This window comes from Eretmochelys imbricata, chromosome 1, assembly GCF_965152235.1.
Source record: "Eretmochelys imbricata isolate rEreImb1 chromosome 1, rEreImb1.hap1, whole genome shotgun sequence".
NCBI classification, from domain to species: Eukaryota; Metazoa; Chordata; order Testudines; family Cheloniidae; genus Eretmochelys; species Eretmochelys imbricata.
The window spans coordinates 217,043,603-217,059,553 of NC_135572.1; the positions used below are offsets into that span (position 1 = coordinate 217,043,603).

At 48.5% G+C, this 15,951-nt stretch overlaps 1 long non-coding RNA gene across 1 annotated transcript; it reads right to left on the bottom strand.

Moving 5' to 3' along the window:
- Nucleotides 1-2,439: 2,439 nt before the first annotated feature.
- LOC144268744 (uncharacterized) lies at nucleotides 2,440-6,956 on the bottom strand. Its single transcript, XR_013346839.1, has 3 exons — nucleotides 6,611-6,956; nucleotides 4,483-4,612; nucleotides 2,440-2,924 (listed from the first exon to the last, which is right to left on the bottom strand). It is a non-coding gene; the product is annotated as an uncharacterized LOC144268744 (long non-coding RNA).
- Between the last annotated feature and the right edge of the window lie 8,995 nt (nucleotides 6,957-15,951).

Genomic DNA, 15,951 nt, shown 5'->3' on the forward strand with positions numbered 1-15,951 from the left:
ATCAGTCCCTAAGGATAAGTACATTGGCGATTAGCCAAGATAACCAGGTATGCAGGCCCATGCTCTGCATGTCCCCAAACCGTCCTTTGACTGCCAGCTGCTGGGAGTGGACAATGGGATGGTTCATTGAGTCATTGCCTGGTCTGATCATCCCTTAGAAACACCTGGCATTGGCCACTGTCACAAGACAGGATACGAGATTAGGTGGACTATTGGTCTGACCCGTGATGGCAGTTCTAATTTTCTGCAAAAATTACAAGAGATTTTTTTCCAGGAAGAAAGAAGTTCTAGGAGATAGTATACTGCCTTTATTGAATATCTGAGAATCAAGTTGTACACAATGGCATGCGGAAAAACACTAAGGGCTAGACTGAGAGGCAAAATAACTGTTGAAAAAATGCAATCCCCATTGGTGGATTGACTCAAAACAAAGTTTTGACACTTGGCCAGAAATTCAGTCAGCTCTAAAATGAGAAGAAAAAATTAAATTTAAAAATTCAGGGAATCCCAGCAGCAGATAAGACAACTTGGGAATCTGCTAGGAGACTCCCTGCAATCAGATACAGTGATAAGGGATTCTTTGTTTCTGAGGGGATATATGTAAAATGTTTCACTGAATTAAGTCTCAGGGATTATCTACACTGGCAAGTTAAAGCGCTCTAACTTGCTGGCTCAGGGATGTGAAAAATCACCCCCCACCCCACCCCCAGCACAGCAAGTTTGAGCGCTTTACAGCACTAGTGTGGACAGACTCAGCTCCCAGTGCTCAGAGCTAATCCCCTCATCGAGGTGGATTACCAGGAGCACTGGCACCAGGGGCAGCGCTTTGAACTTTGTAGTGTAGACATAGCCTCAGTAGGTTAGATCAGACCAAGAGGAGCTGCATTGACTAGGCATGGGGATGCCTCTGCCTTTAAGAACCCAGCCCTGGGAAGCCGATGCTGAGAGGTGCTGTCTGTGAGAGGGGAAATAAAAAAAGCCCCTTTGCCCCACCCCACCCCCATTTTTGCAAACACTGGTGTCTCAGTCCCACTGGGGTAACTGCTACCCCCTGTGCCCCTGCCTGTGCCAGGTTTTGCCCTCTGACACCCTCCGCCAGAGCCTCACTCCTGGGCTTATCTCCTGCTCCTCCCCCCGCAGCCCTGATTTTGCCCTTTAGTCCCTCTCCTAATCCTGCCTCCAGCTGCTTGACCCCCCTGACCAGTAAATTTCCACCCCCTGCTCAGGGCCTGGCCACCCCCTGCTCCGATTCGCCCCCTTTGCCCCTTTTTAACCCCGTCAAAAGCCGGCCGCAGAATCCTAGGCCTAATAAGGGCAGAGTGAAGGGCAGTGGCTTCAGAAGATGAACTGAGCATGCTCAGTGCAGGGTCAGTAGCACATTACTAGGGAGAGCTCTTTACTGCACTAGACCTGTAGCTGCTTGTGTCTGATCCTGAGTGCTTTCTTCAAGAGACAGCGCGCTCATACACTCACTCAGGCACACACACACTCCCCTCAACACACACACACTGTCTCACACTCACATGTACGCTCTCTCACATACTCCCCCAACACACACACACTCTCTCACACACAGAGAGTCTCCCCAACACACACAACACAAACACTTCCTGCATCCAGGTCACTTTCCCCATATGGGCTGAGCTGTGAGGCAAGAATCAGGATCTGCTGCTCTCTGCCCTCCCCTTACACAGCCTAGGTGGGGAAAGTGACCTGGATGCAGGGGGTGATGATGTTGCTCCTCGCTCCCCCACCTCACAGCCCCCTAGAGATGCGCGGGGCGAAGGAGCAGTAATCCGGTGGGGGAGTGAGCAGCAATGCCAGCTGCTTCGTGCATCCAGGTCCGTTTCCCCATGCGGGCGCATGAGGGGTGCAGGGGTTAGGGGCAAAGGAGGCACAGTGCAGGGGTTAGGGGCGCAGGAGGGAGGTGTAGAGATTAGGGGTGAAGGGAATGTAGGGATTAGGGGCAAAGGAGTTAGTGCAGGGGTTAGAGGTAAAGGGAGGGTGGGGAGTTTGGGGAGCCCATGGGGGCCAGGGGCAATGTGGGGCCAGGGGCACCAAAATGCAAATATGCCCGGGATGACATTTGCCCTAAGGCTGACCCTGCCTTTTACGCTGCTTTGCTAGTGAACAGCAAACTTCACCACAATCTCATCACTCATAGCCACCAGCAGGCAAAGTTAGTCCCAGCTGAGTACATGAATACTATGCTCACCATCCATGAATAGATACAGGGCAATACCCACAAATTGCTCAGTCCCAGTCTTGACCCCAAGAAAAGTGTGTCCTGTACTGTTCAGTAGCCCACTGGTCTGTATAAGTTCATAATGAGTTCATCATTCCAACAAAGGATAATGAATATGCACCAGTCTTTTTGTCTCAAGTGGAGGCTTCCCAAACACTTCAACCACACACTCTGGTTTAGATAATAAACTTGTTTATTGTTTTAACTAGAAAAATATAGATTTTAAGTGACTAGAAGTGATAAGGCATATAAGTCAGAGTTGGATACAAAAGAAATAACAAGATAAATGTACAAGCTAATTCCTAAACTTTACCAAGGCTAATAAGCAAAAAGTTTTCTCTCACCCAAAAACTTTTCACAGTCTGTACTGGCTGGAAAACCTGCAGGCCGGGACCACTCCCCCCAGTTCAATGATGCCTTTCAAGTGATTTTGCTACCAGCAATAGGGATGGGGGACGACAGGTGGTGAGGTGGTCACTGTCTCTCCTTTTTATACACTGGCCCTTTGTACTGGAAAAGTCTTTGCTGGGTCATGGGGTCAGGCAGTTCCATGGCATATGTGAGCTGCCAATTGTCCTTCAGGTGAATAGTAAATTTCTTGTTTGCAACTCCCCTGATGATGAATCCTGGCATGCCAGTGTGCCTTCCTCTTTGAGAAAATGGGTCTGAGTACCTAGAACTACAGCATACATCAGTAACAAGCATATAGCAAAATCTCATAATTTCACATGCAGTGAAGTTACACACATTTGAACAGGATAATAACATTCAGAAGATTGTGAGTTTTCAAATGATATCTCAGAAGGCATACTTCATACAAAACATATCCTAACCATATAAAAGTGATGAACATGGGGCACAAAGTGTCACAATGTCATTTACCAGACATCATACAAATTTTGCCATAACTACAAAATCATAAATTCCCTGCTGAGGATTTCTATGGTGCTCTCACCATAGTATCTGAGTGCTTCACAAACATTTGACAAAATTTATCTTCACAACATTGCTGCTACAGGTGGGGATTTGAGACACAGAGCAATTAAGGTCAAAAGTGCCCATTAATTATGGGTGTCCAACTTGAGATCCCGAGACCCTGATTTTTCAGAATACATTCTATTATCATAGCACTTCATATATTCGAAGCACAGCTCCCACTGAGATCAGCTGCAGCTGAGAGCTAGGGTGACCATATTTCCCAAAGGGAAAACAGGACATCGTGCAGGGTTTGTCCAAGCCCCCAGCCCCGCCCCTGCACAGAGCTGGCCCAAGCCCCCGCGGCCGCCCACCACACGGAGCGGTGGCCCGACCCACTCACACAAGCCCCCAAGCTCCCTACCGTGCTGATCTGGCCTGAGCTGCTTGCACGAGTCGCCCCCCTTTGCCTGGGCAGAGCTGACCCGAAACCCCTGCCCTCCTCCTTGCGTGCGGAGCTGGCACGAGCCCCCCACCCTCCCACTGTGCAGAGCTGGCCCCAGTCGCTTGCATGAGCTATCCCCCTCACGCGGAGCTGGTCCGAGGTGCTCACACAAGCTGCCTCCTCCCCAACACGGAGCTCGCGCAAGCAGCTCGCCTGAGCCCCCAGCTCCCTCACTGTGCAGAGCTAGCCTGAGCCGCTCACCCGAGACACCCCGCAACCCCAACAGAAGTGGCCTGAGCCCCCCTCCTCTCCTGCGCAGGGCTGGCCTGAGCAGCTTGGTGTTGCTGCCCCCGCAACATTCCTCCACATCCCACTAGGTGGTGCAACCCACTTTTTTTTTTTTTTTTGCAAAACTGGGTATTTGTCCCGTTTGCTGTTGCCAACTGATCATCCAAATTCGGGATGGTCAGGACAGGATTAAAAAGGGAACTGTCCCAGCCAAAGCGGGACATATGGTCACCCTATTGAGAGCGCTCAGTGCTTCTGCAAGCCTGGCTCTGTGTCTCAAGTTGCACAGACAACCTTAATTTGCCCCCTTGAGTCTGTTTTATGTTGCAGCCTTTAATTAGATGATCACAGACTATTTTTTCCACAGGACCCCTGCCTCATTCAGTGCACAGGCTGGATGATGCTCACTGAATTGGCAGCTCTTCAATGTGTCTTTTTATCTTATTCATCCAATGTGTGGCCTCAGGACTTATTTACAGCACATCATCTTCCCTTCCTTGGGAGTTTTACCATTGACTCCAATGGGAACAGAGGCCAATGCACTTTTGAAAATCCTACTCAGAGACTTGAGGCCCCCAAGTTCATTTACCTCTCCATTAGAAAGGACACTTTGTGATTAAACGACTGCACAGGGACTCAGGAGATCTTGGTTCAAAGTCTGGCTCTGTCACTGACACACCAGCTGACCTTCAGCAAGTCAATCTCTCTGTGGGCTTCATCTGCAAAACGGGGGTAATAATATTCACCTACTGGACAGAATAGTTGTGAGTATAAATCAATTAATGCTTGTGAGGCTGTCAGATACCAGTGATGGGGACCTGTCACAGGCTAGCTGGCACTGTAAAGCAAGCCAGGCTCCGCCTGGCCCGTGTCCTACCAGCTAGCCCCTGCTGATGGTGATACAGCAACTGACTGATGACGAGTGACCCCAGCGGCAGGGAATCAGGAAGGATATTTAAATAGAGCTGGGCATTCAGTCTAGGGGGAGAGATAGTAGAGAGGGTAGGACCCTCCCATAGGCAGGTGAACCCAGAGGAAGCAGATCAGGCTTCCGTGGGGGAGGCTCTCAGGTAGGGTCAGTAAAAGCACGTCAGTGGCCCCTGAGGGGGATAGCGGACTCCGTAGTTCAGCAGGTGCCTGAGAACCAAAGGGAGGCTGTGTTAAGCACAGGCTGTGGGGAAGCAGCATAAGGGAGCTCAGAGGTAGGAAGTGGCCCAGGGAAACAGCAGCGTGTCTGAAGAAGCAGACTTGGCTGCTTAATACAGGGTCCCTGGGCTAAAACCCAGAGTAGAGGCTGGGCCTGGGTTCCCCTACCAGTCCCCAAGGAAAAGGAACACAAGCCCAACTGTATGAGCCAGTTAGGCTCTTGGGAGGGAGGCCCTCAGGGGGGGCCAGTAAGAACAATTCAGTGGTGCCTGAGAGGTACGGAAGAATTGTTATTTGGATGCTAAGCTTGGACTTTCAGTTGGAGCTTTTGTTATCCTGGAAGAGGACCGAACCTGGTGAGAAGCAGATGGCCTACCAGAGGTGCTGGAGACAAACCCTTGCAGCATTGCACCTGACACGGGGGGCTCTATTGGTGATGAGTACACTACCTTACAGGGCTATATAAGAACCTAGGAAATGGGAGGAGGAACGTGACTGGTGATTTTGTAGATTTTTACTGATTGTGGTGGTGTACTGGCATTGGAGTAGTCTTAAATCTAAACACTGAACAGCAATCCACTTATATCCCCGCTGTGGCCCCACTGGGCTGCAGTGTCCCCTATGGTACCTGCTGAGTCCTGCTTCCCCTATTGAACCCCCTCTACAGCTTCACTCCTCCCTCCTGGCCACTGTGGAGCCTGCTTTCCTCCATGTCCTTTGAGCACTGTCTAGAGTGGACTGGTGCTACTCCCTCTACGCAGCCCTGCTCTCCCACATGGCCCTCAGAGCTTCTCATCAAGCTCTTCTCGTATTCCCACTGCTGACCATGCCCACCTTTGACCTTAGCACTTCAGTATTAAAAAAATAAATGTAGTAGGGCAGTGGGAAGCATGGGGAAGAGGGTGGCTCTTTAGATTGCAGAGTCTGGAAAAACACAGGACTCTGGGGGTGTGGGGGACTCAAACAGGGCTAATGTTTATCCATTTTCTCTGCCAAAGTTAGTAAATATATCAGTAAACAATATGGAGAATGCAACTTGCCTCTGAAGGGTAAATGTGTTTAAATTTGAAAATTAAATTCAAATATTAAGTGTGAACCAATGGGATCTAATGTTGGTTTGAATGCAATGCCCAATGCAACCTGAACTATGGAGTTGCCAGGGTACATCCATAAAAGTGTGTAACATGATCCAAGTGCCAGTCGCAGGGCAGGGTGTAGTCAGTGACACTGTAGAGCCACTCTATAGACCAGTGGTTTTCAAACTTTTTTTCTAGCAACCTAGCTGAAGAAAATTGTTGATGACCGTGACCCAGCAGAGCTGGGGGATGAGGGGTTTGGGGCATGGGAGGGGCTCAGGGCTGGGGCAGAGGGTTAGGGTCCGGGGGTGAGGGCTGTGGGGTGGGCCCGGGAATGAGGGGTTCAGGGTGTGGGAGGGGGTCAGGGCTGTGGGCTGGGGATGCAGGCTCTGGGCTGGGGCTGAGGGGGTTGGGGTGCAGGAGAGAGCTCTGAGTTTGAGGGGGGCTCACGGCTGGGGCAGGTGATTGGGGCATGAGGTTGGGGCACAGGCTTACCTCTGGCAGCTCCCGGTCAGCGGCGCAGCCAGGGTGCAGAGGCAGACTTCTCACCTGTTCTGGCAACGCAGACCGCACTATGCCTCGGATGCGACCAGCAGCAGGTCCGGCTCCTAGGCGGAGACACGCAAGCGTCCCTGCGCAACTCTCACCCGCAGGTACCACCCCTGCATTTCCCAGTTCCCCACCTAGGAGCCCCATGACCCCCCCACCTGGGAGCCGGAGCTCCTTCTGGCCGCTTCCGGGGTACAGCGTGGTGTCAGAACAAGTAGAGACTAGTCTGCCTTAGCCAGGCAGCACCACTGTTGGGACTTTTAACAGCCTGGTCTTTTAAAGCCTGGGACTTTTAACTGCCAGTACTGGGTCGCGACCCGCAGTTTGAAAACCACTGCTATAGACTACTCCAGTCTGATGCCTGGGTGAGATAAAACAAATTTAAGAGTCTGCTAATTTTGAAGACTCTATACTTACCCCGGAGCAAGACCTCAATGACAATGCAAGCTATGTAGTACTGCATTCCTGAAAAGGCAAATAACTGCAGTAGCATGGGATTTGGGACCACTGTGGGTAGGCATATTCCCTAGATTGGCAGGCAGAATGTATACTGTATGGGAAGACCACTGGCTTGTTGGCCAAATTCTGCTCTCAGAAATACTGGAATAAATCTAGAACAATTCTACAGAAAAAAGAAAAGGAGTACTTGTGGCACCTTAGAGACTAACAAATTTATTTGAGCATAAGCTTTCATGAGCTCCAGCTCACTTCTCACAAAAGCTTATGCTCAAATAAATTTGTTAGTCTCTAAGGTGCCACAAGTACTCCTTTTCTTTTTGCAGATACAGACTAACACGGCTGCTACTCTGAAACCTGTCTTAATTCTACAGAAGTCACTCCAGCTTTTCTCTAGTGCAATGAAGAGGAGAATTTGGTCTGTGTTTACTCAACATCACAGAAGGGAATTGAGACACAACCTCACCAAAAATCAGCTTTTCCAGGACGATGAAGCACTTGGTGATAGTCTAAAGAGAGCTGGCTGGTCAAATGGACTAACTCTCCTTGTTCCTACTTGCTCAATTGCATTAAAGAAAGCTAAAAATAAATATTCAGGTGTAATCCTGAATGGGCATCTACTGGAAAACCCCAACCAGTGTGACCTAGCACATCTGGTGCGTGTGAGATCATGCTTTGTGAAGGACTCCATTTTGAGAACAAAATGGCAGTTCTGCTGCTGATGTACAATGTGGAACAGAACCATCTCATTGTCCCATTGTGGTCTATCTCTGTAGTGCCACTAGGAGTAAAGCAATTAAAACAAACATTGTACTGTTGTCTCTGATGCAAGAGATACCAACGTGAATACAAATAGGGACCTGATTCTCCTGTCACTCAAACAGGAGGGGGAAGACATTTCTGTACAAACTGTTAAATACATGTGAGTATTGGTTTGTTATCTATTTAACTCAAACTCTTCTAAAACAGTTGGGAGGGAAGATATCTTTGTTAAACATTCAACACCTCCCCCGCCCCTTCAACTGAGGGCTGAGCAATCACCCTCTCCGGTTTTCTGGTCTTCCTAGAAAAATAACTGCAGCTGCATTTCACCCTCTGTACTTCAGCAAGGGCACCCCACTCTGAGGCTTCGGGCTTCCCTGGCCATCACCTCTCTTGCGTGGAGACATACTCTAGTCAGCATGGAGTGAGATGTATCTCCAGGTTGCACTGCTCCCTGATTATACTGTGAATTTACCAGCAAAGTCAGCCAGCCTGAGCAGGCTTGCTTCGCCTTTCTCCTCAGAGACAGTTAACAGTGCTGTTGCCACAGTTATGAATTACCACACAGCACTTTCTATGCAAGCCTGTTTATTCTTGGGGCATAAGCATTACAAAGAAAACGTATTAAAAACAATAAAAGAACCTACACACACACTAAAGCTTACCACAAACCCCCCAAACTATCACCAGTATGGGATCTGGTAGGTGAGTCCTTCAAACCGCCAAAGGGGTCTCTTTTTTATAGTCACACGTTCATATCAGCCTCAGCTCAGAAGTAATACACTCATGAAAAGTTTAGTCCCTCCTTTAAACAGTTTGGAGATCTTTGAACTGGCGTTTGTGGGGGGGAAGGCAATCTGTTTCTGTCCTCACTGTTCAGTTTCAAAAGGATGGATTCAAAGTGGGTCACTGGTATTCCGCTCACCCCCAAGTATTTCCTAGGAAATCCACTTCACATGTAATGTCCCCCCTTTGACATTCCTAATATCTGCCCAAGATTGCATTAATCCTTTCTCCTCCTAAAGAAGTTCCACACAATCCCACAATAGTACACAAACATTTGCATTTTCAATACAATGGACCCCAAAACTGATAAACGAACTTCCATAAGGTTTGCCCAGGATATTGCAGAACACTGTCGTATCTGTCGCAGACAGCAAAAACAGAAGACATTTCTGATATTTCTAAGGTAAAAAAAAATCCTCTCAGGCGTTCTTTTCCTCCTAAAGGAATAACAAACTGGCACAAGCCCAATTTTCTCATTCATGGCTTCGGAAGCTAGTTTTTAACAGCTTCATTTGTTTTGAAAAGTATTTTTATGAGGGCACATAACACTTCAGTCTGATTAAGCATATTTTCAGTTGCAGTTGGTGATGTAACAGGGACACCTGCTGGCTATCTTGGACCATGACAAGGTAGCAAAAAATAAATCAAAAGACAAATGCTCCAAAAATTTAATGTGCAGCTTTAGTGCTATGTCTCTCTTCCCACCAACCTACGCAAATAAAACAAACTTATTAAAAAATATTGTAATTAACTATGACACTGATGGAAATAAAATAAGCAGGCTAGAAAAATTATTGCTGTGGATCTCATGAGAAATTATTCAAATAAAACAGTGCACGATTTCTTTGCAGTCACTATTGATGCTTTAGGAGAAGTTTTGTGTTGCAAGGGACTTTTATCCCTCGTGTAACTGGTAGTTTACAACTAGAGTCTTTTGCCTCTTTTTTTAGAATTACAACTGCTAAACTTATTTTTTTCCAGTGGAATCGCAGTAATTGATCAGCCAAATGACACAGCTTCCTCTAGCTTTGCACAAGTAACCCATAGATCAGATATGCAAAAACCAATGTCCTTCAGTGGTAGACATGGGCCAGTCACAGCTGCCTGCCTCCTACCAAGATCACTTATGCAGCCTGCTGGAATCTAAGATGATGGAGAATGCTGCCAGGCAATTGCTCTGTGTATTGTTGTCCCTTCTGCTGAGTGGTGAGTGGTCTTTGGGACCTTACGGTGGATACCTCATTGGGAGTGGAACTGGTGACACTAAGGCCTGGTCTACACCAGGATATTAGGTCAGTATAACTACGTCACTCAGGGTGAAAACAGAGCTAGGTTGATGGGAGAATTCTCCCATTGACCTATCTACTGCCTCTCAGGGAGGTGGAGTACCTATGCCAATGGGATACTCTCTTCCATTGGCATAGGTAGTGTCTTCACTGAAGCACTAGTGTGGCACAGCTGCAGTGGCTGCAGTGTTTTAGGTATAGACAAGCTCTCGGACTTACTGGATGTTTCCTCTTGGTCTATTTCCTCTTAGATTTTGTCTATATTAAGAGCATTTGAACCAGTGTAACTACAATGATTTTAGTTACACCATGGCAAATTTTATTAAAATAGACAATGTAGGGTTGCCAACTTTCTAATTCCAGAAAAACAAACACCTTTGCCCCGCCTCTGCCCCACCCCTTCCTGAGGGCCCCCCTGCTGACTAGATTCTCGCCCCCCCCCCCCCCCCCCCGCCTCCATTGCTTGCTCTCCCCTACCTTCTCTCACGTGCTCATTTTCACTACAAGGCCCAAACAGGCATATTTATAGTTTTGACAGATGTACTATGCTAAGTTCAGGTTTTATTTGTTACAGGATGCTAGAGCTGGCAGCAAAGTAGTAAAAAGGGTCATTTTAAAAAAAAATTAAATCTCACAAAGGTTTTCAGGATTCTTTTCCTCCCTCTTCCCATTTTTCGTAACCAGCTTCATCTTTTTTGTTCATTAAAGTTATTGTAATTTTATGTGTGGAATTAGGACCACACATTATCACAGCTGCAGTGGGTCCACTAAAGGCCCACTCCTGAGCCCAAATACAAATCCATAGAGCACAACCACAAAAATGCACACCTGTTCAGATACCCATATAAATAAATCTGTAGAAACTGACTCCCACACCTACATGCAAATACACACATGTATTCATGCGTACACATCTAACATGCACTAAGAGAGAGTCTGACCGCAACAAAGAATTTATAATATACTAGACAAAGGTGGGGAGAAATGTATGATACATTGGCTCTTCTGCAATTACTAGTCAACAACATTCACTTTTTGAGATATAATACATTTCTTTTAGAGTTCCCTTCTCTTTTAAAAACTTATTATGAAATGAATACACACATATTTTACGTCATCAATTTTTTTGTGCACAAGCCAGCAAAAGGAATAAAAATCAAAGAGTTAGGCTGCAAATTTTATTCACACAGGTATACACACACATGCGGCAATACACACACCTCCCTACACAAAAACACACATCCAATAAGGTGGATAGAAAGCTGGCTAGATTGTCAGGCTCAACGGGTAGTGATCAACAGCTCGATGTCTAGTTAGCAGCCCAGATCAAGTAGAGTGCCCCAGGGATTGGTCCTGGGGCCGGTTTTGTTCAACATCTTCATTAATGATCTGGATGATGGGATTAATTGCACCCTCAGCAAGTTCGCAGATGACGCTAAAATGGAGGGAGAGGTAGATACAAGAGGGATAGGGTCCAGAGTGATATAGACAAATTGGAGGATTGGGCCAAAAGAAATCTGATGAGGTTCAACAAGGACAAGTGCAGAGTCCAGCACTTCAGAAGAAAGAATTCCATGCACTGCGACAGGCTGGGGACTGACTGGCTAAGCAGCATTTCTGAAGAAAAGGACCTGGGGTTTGCAGTGGACGAGAAGCTGGATATGAGTCAGCAGTGTGCCCTCGTTGCCATCGGCGCCAACTTTTCCCAGCGCCAGTGGGTGCTCAACACCCCCTGGCCCCACCCCGACTCCATCCAGCCCCGCCCCAGCCCCGCCCCCATTCCAACCCCTTCCCCAAAGTGCCCGCCCCAACTCTGCCCCCTCCCTGCCCCTATTGGACTCCTTCGCCAAATCCCCGCCCTGGCCCTGCCTCTTCCCTGAGTGTGCCATGTTCCCCCTCCTTCCCCCTCCCTCCCAGCGCTTGCCACCACAAAACAGCTGTTTTGTGGCTGTCAAGGTTCCTCCCCCACTCTGAACTCTAGGGTACAGATGTGGAGACCTGCATGAAAACCTCCTAAGCTTATCTTTCACCAGCTTAGGTTAAAACTTCCCCAGGGTACAAATTAATTTTATCCTTTGTCCCTTTGCCACCACTAAGCTCTAACTGGGTTTACTGGGAAACGTAGTTTGGACACGTCTTTCCCCCCCAAATCCTCCCAACCCTTGCACCCCACTTCCTGGGGAAGGTTTGGTAAAAATCCTCACCAATTTGCATAGGTGACCACAGACCCAAGCCCTTGGATCTGAGAACAATGAAAAAGCATTCAGTTTTCTTACAAAAATACTTTTAATAGAAGTAAAGGAATCACCTCTGTAAAATCAGGATGGTAGATACCTTACAGGGTAATTAGATTCAAAACATAGAGAATCCCTCTAGGCAAAACCTTAAGTTACAAAAAAGACACACAGACAGGAATAGTCATTCTATTCAGCACAGTTCTTTTCTCAGCCATTTAAAGAAATCATAATCTAACACATACCTAGCTAGATTACTTACTAAAGTTCTAAGACTCCATTCCTGGTCTATCCCCAGCAAAAGCAGAATACAGACAGACACACACCCTTTGTTTCCTTCCCTCCTCCCAGCTTTTGAAAGTATCTTGTCTTCTCATTGGTCATTTTGGTCAGGTGCCAGCGAGGTTACCTTTAGCTTCTTAACCCTTTACAGGTGAGAGGATTTTTCCTCTGGCCAGGAGGGATTTTAAAGAGGTTTACCCTTCCCTTTATATTTATGACAGTGGCAGCAAGCTCTGGGAGCTAGGGGTAGAAGTGAAGCCACGGTGCACTCAGGGAAGAACGCAGAGTGGAGGTGAAGGTGAACTGGTTTGGGGGAGTGGGGTGCGGAGCTGCTGGTTGGTGCAGAGCACCCACCAATTTTTCCCCGTGGGTGCTCGAGCCCTGGAGCACCCATGGAGTCGGCGCCTATACTCGTTGCCAAGAAGGCAAATGACATATTGGGCTATATTAGTAGGACCGTTGCCAGCAGATCGAGGGAAGTGATTATTCCCCTCTATTCGACACTGGTGATGCCACACCTGGAGTATTGCATCCAGTTTTGGTCCCTCCACTAGAGAAGGGATGTGGACAAACTGGAGAGAGTCCAGCAGAGGACAACGAAAATCATTAGGGGGCTGGGGCACATGACTTATGAGGAGAGGCTGAGGGAACTGGGGTTATTTAGTCTGCAGAAGAGAAGAGTGAGGGGAGATTTGATATCAGCCTTCAACTACCTGAAAGGGGATTCCAAAGAGGATGGAGCTCGGCTGTTCTCAGTGGTGACAGATGACAGAACAAGAAGCAATGGTCTCAAATTGCAGTGGGGGAGATCTAGGTTGGATATTAGGAAACATTATTTCACTAGGAGGGTGGTGAAGCACTGGAATGGGTTACCTAGGGAGGTGGTGGAATCTCCATCCTTAGAGGTTTTAAAGGCCTGGCTTGATAAAGCCTTGGCTGGGATGATTTAATTGGTGTTGTTCCTGCTTTGAGTAAGGGATTGGACTAGATGACCTCCTGAGGTCTCTTCCAACCCTAATCTTCTATGATTCTATGGGCATGGCTACACTTACAGATGTAAACCTGCCTTTGGAGAGAGCAGTAGGGAAAGCGCTGCAGTCTGTCCACACTGACAGGAACTAGAGCACTGGCGTGGCCACATTTGTAGCACTTGCAGTGGCATTGGGAGCAGTGCATTATGGGCAGCTATCCCACAGAGCACCTCTTCCCATTCTGGTGCTGTGGCTTGTGGGAAGGGGGTGGGGACTGCGGGGCATTCTGGGTCCTGTCCCAACACCCCCTGATGCATCGGTTAACGTCCCAGCAATCCCTGTGCTTCTGTCCACATCTGCGCCATCTTTCAATGTTTTTTGTACTGTGTGCTCTGTCTTCCCTTTCGGTCTGCGGGAATGGAGCCCAAACTGCTGAGGAGTATGCTGACAAGTCTCGCCAGCACATCACGTTTGGCAGTCAAGTTACTCCTTATCATCCAAAGTGACAGTGAGGGCTCTGATGATGATATCGACTTGAATAACGCATATGACACGAGTTTGCTTGTGGCATTCACAGACATGCTCACCACCGTGGAATGCCGACTTTGGGCTCGGGAAACAAGCACTAAGTGGTGGGATCACATCGTCATGCAAGTCTGGGATGACGAGCAGTGGCTGCAGAACTTTCGAATGAGAAAAGCCACTTTCATGGGACTGTGTGAGGAGCTCGCCCCCACCCTGTGGCGCAAGGACACGAGCTTGAGAGCTGCCCTGCCGGTGGAGAAGCGGGTGGCTATTGCAATGTGGAAGCTGGAAACTCCAGACAGCTACCAATTGGTCGCTAACCAGTTTGGAGTAGGAAAGTCGACCGTTGGAATCGTGTTGATGCAAGTTTGCAGGGCCATTAATCGCATCCTGCTCAGAAGAACTGTGACTCTGGGTAATGTGCATGACATTTTGGATGGCTTTGCACAAATGGGTTTCCCTAACTGCAGAGGGGTGATAGATGGCACACATATTCCAATTCTGGCACCAGCCAACCTCACCTCCGAGTACGTTAATAGGAAGGGGTATTTCTCTATGGTTCTCCAGGCACTTGTGGATCACCGTGGGCTTTTCATTGCAGGAAGCTGCAAGCTGGGACATTTTTCCCAGAACAGAAGATCACCATAGGGGAAGTCGAAATGTCCATTGTGATCCTTGGAGACCCTGCTTACTCTTTAATGTCGTGGCTCATGAAACCCTACATGAAACCCTACCCTACAGGGAGCCTTGACAGCAGCAAGGAGTGGTTCAACAACAGGCTGAGCCAGTGGAGAATGACTGTAGAGTGTGCTTTTGACCATTTAAAGGGCCGCTGGCAATCTGGAACCCAGCACAAACCCAGATTGTATGGGAAGTTGGAACTGGCTGATGACAGCAACCCCTCGGTTATATCCGTGTGCTGTACCCTCCATAACATTTGTGAAGGGAAGGGTGAATGGTTCACTCAGGTATGGAACTCAGAGGTTCAGCATCTGGAGGCTGAATTTGAACAGCCGGAGAGCAGGGCTTTAAAGGGGCCCAGCGCGGGGCTCCAAGGATTAGGGATGCCTTGAGGGAGCAATTTGAGGCTGTAAGCCACCAGTAATGTCTGGTGCCCTGCACGGGAGCGAAGTGCAGTGGTTGCATGTTAGTAGCAGCTGGCACTGGACAGCTTCCTCCCCCCAAACATTGATGAGGTCCAGCACCTCGCCATTGCTCCAAACTGTGGATCCCCTGGTGCATGGAGGCATGGTCACCTAGAAAGATTCGCTGAGAGCACCCCACACCTGGCTGAGCAAAGAGGAAGGGGATTTTTAAAATTTCCAGAGAATTTAAAGGGTGGGTCACCTGAGGGCAGGGCAGTAGAGTTCAAAGTGATGACTTCTGGAGGCCAATCAGAGCGCACTAACAGACCAGGGCATCCACACTGACACTGCGGTGCTCCAGCGGGAGTGCACAAAATGTTATTCCACTCGCCGAGGTGTAGTACTAGGAGTGCTCTAGCCGCAGAGTCAGAGTGCTCTACGTGCCTTGCCAGTGTGGATGGGTAGTGAGCTAGGGCAACCAGGGCTCTTTTAATGCGCTGTAACTTGCAAGTGTAGCCAAGCCCTATTCTATGAATGCATGCATGCACACACTTGCCTACACAAAGACACTTTTTCATACACTTTTCCAGGGGCTGCCTAAATCACCCAGCCGGGAATGGAGGAGGGTGGGCTAGAGGGCAAAAGATGGGGATGCAGGGGGAAGCAGAAGGCTACGGGTGCATGAGGATTTGGGGTGCACAGGAGTGTATAGGGACATAATGGGCGTGCACAGTGTATGGAGGTGAATGGGATGCAGGGCTGTGGGGGGTGAGGGACATGGGGTGGCAGCTCTGGGAGGTGGAGAGGATGGGTGGGAGAGCGCTATAAGGGTACAGGGCTGGGATGGGTAGATGTGCAGGGCAGGACAGGATGGGATGGGGAGGGCTGCAGTAAGAGGGA